The following is an 8,109-nucleotide window of genomic DNA, read 5'->3' as shown; positions in this document are numbered from 1 at the left end:
GACCCTGATGATGTATGGACTTCTCTACTTCCTCAGTCTTCTAAGTTCTGGAAGAGGAGGTATGATCGACTCGCCAAAGAGAAGGCCGATATGGAGGCAGCCTACGAGAGGGAGGTGAAGAGGCTTCGCGCATCTTATCTTCCTGTGTCCCGAGCTTTGGATGATTGTTTCTAGGGATCCCTAGGATGATTATTTTCCTTTTCTCTTGTATATGATTAACAACGCTGCACTTTTTTTCCCTGATATTATTTGATGAGATATTTCCATATGTGATAAAATGCTTAATATTTCCAGAATTTGCAAATAAAACTCTAAAGTTCCTTTGAAATAAAAAACAAATCATATGCACAAGCATTGCAAGCATCATGTGCATAAGTAGGTTTTGTTTCCGGTCCCTTGCCCTGTGGTCTAACTCTGTGTCCTTCATTTATTTGAAGACAAGCTGACTCACCGGTACTACACTAGAGCCAACATTTCAAGACTGATGGATCACTTAGAGCAAGAGAACCGTGAGCTAAAAGAGGAAGTGGCCAGATTGACTGCCCTAATGGAGTCACTCATGGCTGCCCAGAGCCAGTCTTCTCCGACACCTTCAACTCCTCCCCAGAGGACAGTTATCTTCGAGATTGTCTCCTCTACTGTGCCCGCTGCCAGTACGCACTTTGTTCCAACAACCATGCCAACCGGGTTCCCGTGGGGGATGCCTCCCAATTTCATGCCTGAGGGTCTTGTTCCAGCCTTTGCTTCTATGCCGGCATCTAGCCCGGTCCTTGCTGTTCCTCCTCCTATCGTGCATACTTTGCCCAGGGTAGACGACACCATCTATCATTCTGAGCCGTATGAGGGTCCAAATGTTTATGATAAGATGGATGCTATGAACGATCAGTTTCTTGATTTTCGCAAGGAATTGAAAACTCTCAGAGGGAAGGATCTTTTCGGCAAGTCTGTTGCCGAACTCTGCTTGGTTCCAAATGTGAAGATCCCTGTGAAATTCAAGGTCCCTGACTTTGAAAAGTACAAAGGAAATACTTGTCCTCTCACCCACCTAGTCATGTATGCCAGGAAGATGTCAACTCAAACCGATAATGACCAAATACTCATCCACTACTTTCAGGACAGTCTGTCCGGTGCCGCTTTGCGTTGGTACATGGGTTTAAACAGCGCGAACATCTAATCCTTCAATGATCTTGGTGAGGCCTTCGTCAAGAAGTACAAGTACAACGTGGATATGGCCCCCGATAGAGATCAATTGAGAGCCATGTCCCAAAAGGATAAAGAAACATTTAAGGAGTATGCCCAGAGGTGGCGAGAGGTGGCAACACAGATCGTGCCTCCGCTAGAAGAGAAAGAGATGACTAAGATCTTTTTGAAGACTTTAAGTTCTTTTTATTATGAGCGGGTGATTGCTAGCGCTCCTTCTGACTTCACCGAGATGATAAATATGGGGACGCGTCTAGAAGAAGGGGTCCGTGAAGGACGGTTAACCAGAGAAGAAGGCTCTTCTGCCAAACGTTATGGGGCGTTTGCAAAGAAGAAAGATGGAGAGGAACATGTTGTGACCTCCCATGAGAGACCAAGTAGACCCTCTGTGATGAGGAAGACCGAGCGTCCCGCCGGTAACCAGCACCAGGTGGCTCATATAGCACCTGTTTTCAGAGACAATCAACAATATTAGCAACAACAGCTCCGTCCGCAACAGCAGGCCTACCAGCCTCGAAACAGTAATCAGACCAATACAAGTTACGAGAGGAAAAGGGTCACCTTCGATCCTATTCCTATGACGTACGCAGAGTTATATCCCTCTTTGATAGAGAGGAAGCTGATTACTCCGAGAGACCCGCCGACTATACCTGTTAACCCCCAATGGTGGTATAAGCCCGAGTTACATTATGTTTACCATTCTGGTGCTCCCGGCCACGACGTGGAGAATTGTTACCCTTTGAAGACCAAGGTTCAGGACCTTATGAGGTGTGGAATTCTGTGTTTTGAGGACGTAGGTCCTAATGTGAAGAAGAACCTATTGCCCGAGCATGGGAAATCTGTTAACATGGTCCAGGGGTGCCCTGGCAAATACAAAGTCAAGTATGTCAGTCATATCCGACAATCTCTGGTCCAAATACGTCGTTTGCTATGTGACTACAGTCATTACGAGCATGACCATGATAGATGCCGAGTTTGCTCTGTTAACCGATTGGGTTGTTGCCAGGTGCACAAGAATGTTCAGGAAATGCTGGACGAAGGAGTCATTGAGATCCTTCAAAACAGGAGTGTTGATGAAAATGAGCCTGAGGTCAATGTGATCTCCCCAGTGTTCTGGATACCTGAGCCTGTTATCATCAAGTACAATGGTAGCAAGCAGAAGGCTTCTCCTGCTCTGATCATTAAGCCTGCTGGTCCTATGCCTTACTCTTCTGAAAAAGCAGTTCCCTATCGCTACAATGCCGTAGCAGTAGAGAATGGGAAAGAGGTGTCCTTGCCCTCTTCTTCTGTTGTGAATATTGCCGATGTTAGCGGTTTAACCCGTAGTGGCCGTGTATTTTCAGCACCGCCGAAGCCTCAAATTAATGCTGATTTTGTTGAACGCCCGATCGGGAACGCTGTGAATTCTCCGAATCCGGCACTTGCTGGTAAGCCCTCCTCCGTACTGAAAACTCCTACTTCTGTTGGCCCGAGTGGCAATGTGAACGAAGACCGTGATGAGATGCTGAGACTCATCAAGAAAAGTGAGTACAATGTCGTAGACCAACTTCTACAAACGCCATCCAAAATATCCGTGTTATCCTTACTCTTAAATTCAGAACCATACCGAGAGGATCTTCAGAAGGTGTTGGATGTGGCATATGTGGATCACAATGTCACTTTGGAGCAATTCGATAGCATTGCTGCAAACATTACTGCTTGTAACAACCTGAGCTTTTGTGACTCTGATCTCCCTGAGGAGGGAAGAGACCACAACTTGGCTTTACACATATCTATGAATTGTAGAGACGGCCATGTCCAATGTACTGGTGGACATTGGGTCATCATTGAACGTATTGCCAAAGTCCACTCTCTCAAAGCTATCATATCAAGGATCTCCCATGAGGCAGAGTGGAGTAGTTGTGAAGGCTTTTGATGGGTCTCGCAAAACTGTGATTGGGGAAGTTGATCTCCCAATCAAGATCGGACCAAGTAATTTTCAGATTACCTTCCAGGTTATGGACATTCACCCATCGTATAGTTGTCTCTTAGGCAGACCATGGATTCACGAGGCAGGCGCCGTGACGTCCACCCTACACCAGAAACTGAAATTTGTGAAAAACAAGAAGTTGGTAGTGGTAGGGGGAGAAAAGGCTCTCCTGGTTAGCCATTTGTCTTCCTTCTCTTATATAGATGCTGAGGTTGAAATTGGAACTCCTTTCCAAGCTTTATCTATAGCTGAGCCTATTGAGAAGAGAACTCCTTCATTTGCTTCAAAGATGCAAAGTTGGCCATTGAGCGTGGTGCAACCACTGGTTTAGGAAAAATGATTGAGTTAGAAGACAACGAGTCCCGGGCTGGCATAGGTATTTATTTTTGTACTTTCAACAAGCAAGGGTTATTCAAGAGTGGAGGTTTCATCCACACTGGTCTAGATGAGGAGGCTGATGCCGTTTTAGAAGAAGATACAGAGGATTCTGGCAATTTCATCATCCCTGGAGGGGTCTGCAACAATTGGGTCGCTCTGGATATTCCAACAGTTGTCCATAAGTCAACGTAATGATCACTTTGTTTAAAAACCCTTCTCCCATGCCAAAAGTAGGAGTGATAACATTGTTGGCAACATAAATACAATGATATTTTCATTCAATAAATTCATGTTAAATGTTTGTTTTTCCATTTATTTTCCCTTTTCGCTTTTTGCATGAAATTGGTGATCACATAAAACCCTAAATAACAATAAAATCAATCTTTTCATCTGCATAATGATTTGCCTTGTTTGAATTCTAAAGCTTTTCATATCCAAAAATCATTATGCAGGTTGATTTCTAGACACATTGAACATAATGACCCAACACCATCTCCCAATTTTGGATTCCCTGTATTTGAGGCAGAGGAAGATGATGATGAAGAGATTCCTGATGAGATCACCCGGCTACTTGAGCATGAAGAGAAGATCATTCAGCCGCATCTTGAGAATCTGAAAACAGTCAACTTGGGGTCTGAAGATTGTGTGCGAGAGGTAAATATTGGGGCACTCCTGGAAGAATCTGTTAAGAAGGGGTTGATTAAGTTGCTACGAGAATATGTTGACGTCTTTGCCTGGTCATACGAAGACATGCCTGGTCTAGATAATGATATTGTGCAACATTTCCTACCTCTAAAGCCTGAGTGCATGCCTGTAAAGCAGAAGCTCAGAAGAACTCATCCTGATATGGCAGTGAAGATCAAAGAAGAAGTTCAGAAGCAAATTGATGCGGGGTTCCTGGTGACTTCTACATATCCTCAATGGGTGGCCAATATTGTGCCCGTGCCTAAGAAAGATGGAAAAGTCCGGATGTGTGTGGACTATAGAGACTTGAATAAAGCTAGTCCGAAAGATGATTTCCCTCTACCACATATTGATATGTTGGTAGATAATACAGCTAAATTCAAAGTCTTCTCATTTATGGATGGATTTTCCGGATATAATCAGATTAAAATGGCACCCGAGGATATGGAGAAGACAACATTCATCACACCTTGGGGAACATTCTGTTATCGAGTGATGCCCTTCGGTTTGAAGAACGCCGGAGCCACGTATCAACGAGCTATGACTACCTTGTTCCATGACATGATGCATAAGGAGATTGAGGTGTACGTTGACGATATGATCGCTAAGTCAAGATTGGAGGCTGTACTCCCTATAGAGGTGGAGATCCCATCAATGATAGTCTTGATGGAAGCCAAGTTGACTGATGCTGAATAGGTTCAAAGTCGTTATGACCAGCTAAACTTGATTGAAGCGAAGAGATTGACTGCCATGTGCCACGGTCAGTTATATCAGCAGAGAATGAAGAAAGCTTTTGATAAGAAGGTCAAGCCTCGTGTGTTTCGAGAAGGTGACCTTGTGCTCAAGAAAGTTTTGTCTTTCGCGCCCGATTCCAGGGGCAAGTGGACTCCGAACTATGAGGGTCCGTATGTTGTTAAGAGAGCCTTTTCAGGCGGTGCTTTGATACTTACAACTATGGATGGGGAGGATTTCACTCGTCCTGTGAATTCAGATGTAGTCAAGAAATACTTCGCCTAAAAAAAACAATAAAAAAAAACTGAATAGCTCGCTAAGTTGAAAACCCGAAAGGGCGGCTTAGGCAAAAATGAGCGTCTCGGTGGATTGAAAACCCGAAAGGGCGATCCAGGCAAAAGTTAGAGACACAAAAAATATATAATAATGATATATGTATCCCGCTAGATTGAGTACCTCATCCTGGGGCAATCTAGGCAAAAATTAGGGATTTGGCAATTAACTGCATCCTGACAAGACTTTGTTCTACAACTGTCGTCCGTCAGAGATCCTTGCTCATTATCAGCCAAAGCTTCAAATACATCGGATTCAGAATTGGTGGAGAAATGGTCATTATGTTCAATGTAGCCCTTTTCCAATATATATCACCAATTTCAAATTTGTAAAGATCTATGGAGTCTTGCCATTCGCAGACTACCATTCTATCAAATAAATTTGAGCCTTTTATCCAATTATTGGCACTCTTATCTGTTTCTATTCAACAAATGTTTTGCATGTTTTGATTAAGAAAATATCATTGTTTTAAACGATCAAATTTTTTATAATTTGTTTTTAAACAAAGTGAACATTCACAATGACGAAAGGATACTTAGGAGATCCTCAGTGCTCTCCCAAGGGTGGTACGATCCCCAACAGGGTAAGATTTTTGTCCATATTCCTGGCATGACTGTATCTCCTCCCTCCGGAACCTCTTGTGGTTTATCCTACCAAGTGGGTTGCTTGTTGAGAGTCACCTGTCTTCCCTTCAGCAGAGTAGCAATCTTTCTTCCTCAGCAGCTTGGATCTCTTTGGGCAAGAACGGTATTTGGTGGTTGATCCCGATAAATCCTTTATCTCCTCGGATAGATTCCCCAGTAGAGTTGTTGGTGTGGTGGACCTTGTCTGTGATAACTCTCGTCCCCAGATGGAATGATTGATGATTCATCCCTTGCAGAGTTCTTTGCTTCCTAGTATCTCTGATCCCCAGCAGATTGGATACTCTCCGGTGAACTTGGCTTTCTCTCTTGAGATGTAGTACTGGGTGGTTAATTCCTGGACTTGGTTGTGTTAGATATGTCTGTCTGTCAGCATACATCATACATAAACCACGCATATTCATGCATAATTATGACATTCAGGTATTCATGTTGCATCCTTTGCCATATATCGTTGTTTGTTGTCTCCTGCTATTTGGTGATATACTTCCCCAAGCAGACGTGTGTGTCTGATCTCTCCATATAGAGTCAGCTCCATAAGCAGAAAACGTCTATCCTTTCTTCCATATTCCCCACGGGTTATATCCTCGTGGATGTTGATTGTTTTTGTTCCTTCCCAACACATATACTGGGATGGTTTTCCCCATTAAGTTATATCCTCACCGGGACAAGTCTTGATTTGGTGTGCGTATCTAGTTTGATCCTCGATCGGTCTCTTGAGACTCTTTTCCTGTTTCCCCGTGGTAAATGAATAATCGCTCAATAATTAGTAATTATTATCCCGGCGGAGTCTGTGGTTCTCTACCCTCATACCGGTAGTTGTAAGTCATATTTCTATGGTCTACTACCCAGTAACCGGTAGTTGTAAACCCCATTTTGTCCCCGTGCAGAGTTAAACCTTGATTGTTGTTCATCCTAACCGATGACGGGTACTCTCTTTTGTGGTTCTCTACCCTCATACCGTTAGATGTAATTCCCTCCTTGTTGGTTATCTTTATACAAAATTCGATATTGACATTCCTTAATTTTTTAGTATACCACCCAGTAACCGGTGATATATCTCTTGGATAATTGCTCTAATTACGCAATTTATCCCCAGCAGGTCATCTCTCGTCTATCTTGTTGTTGTTAGTAATGATTGTTCCTCCCCTGAATTGGTCATCATTATATATCTAGTTTCGGTATCCCGATGCCTTTTCTTTTCGGTCGATTTATCCTTTCTTAACCTAGTAACCGGTTGTGGATAATCGTCCATGCGAGTATATTATCTACGTTATGACGGTAATAGATAGTATATCTCACGCACTCTTTGGTCGAAGTCTTTTGTTCTTCCCCAGTTGAGTAAGATTCGTACCCCCTTTTCGGAGTCGAATGTCCATCCCATAATTGAGTTTGCTTTTTTCCCTCTTTTTGGATGATGAGTGTTTTGGGAATATTCCCCAATTCACGCCTTGATTGGTCATCATTATATACCTAGTTTTGGTATCCCGATGCCTTTTCCTTTCGGTCGATTTATCCTTTATTAACCCAGTAACCGATTGTGGATAATCGTCCATGCGAGTATATTATCTACGTTCTGACGGTAATAGATAGTATATCTCATGCACTCTTTGGTCGAAGCTTTTGTTCTTCCCCAGCAGAGTAAGATTCGTACCCCCTTTACGGAGTCGAATATCCATCCTATCATCGAGTTTGCTTTTAGCCCTATTTTGGATGATGAGTGTTTTGGGAATATTCCCCAATTCACGCCTTAGTTGGTCACCTATTATATGCCCAGTAACCGGTATCCCTGGTGTTCCCTCCTCTCTGCTCCCTATTATGACTTTTTATCCTCCGTGGAGTCAGATTTTCCTGAGTTGAGATATACCTTTTTAGGTATTCCTCAGATGATTTGGTTGATTGATATCTCTCACCCTTATACCGGTCTTAGATATTCATTCTTCCCGAGCATGTTGTATCTCACCCTCATACCGGCGATCAGATCACATGTCTCCTTGAGCTTATTACCCAGTAACCGGTAATACCTCGTCCCGCTGCTTCCCCAGGAGTGTCCTTTTAGGCATCCCCAACGAAGTCCCTTAGTGGATTGTTTTCATCCGGATTTTTATCCGAAGTATCCGTTGTGGATAGTTTTTGCTGTATTGACATATTCCCCAATACATGCACCTTTGA

This window comes from Lathyrus oleraceus, chromosome 7, assembly GCF_024323335.1.
Source record: "Lathyrus oleraceus cultivar Zhongwan6 chromosome 7, CAAS_Psat_ZW6_1.0, whole genome shotgun sequence".
Taxonomy (NCBI): Eukaryota; Viridiplantae; Streptophyta; class Magnoliopsida; order Fabales; family Fabaceae; genus Lathyrus; species Lathyrus oleraceus.
Note: the sequence above shows the minus strand (reverse complement) of the source record.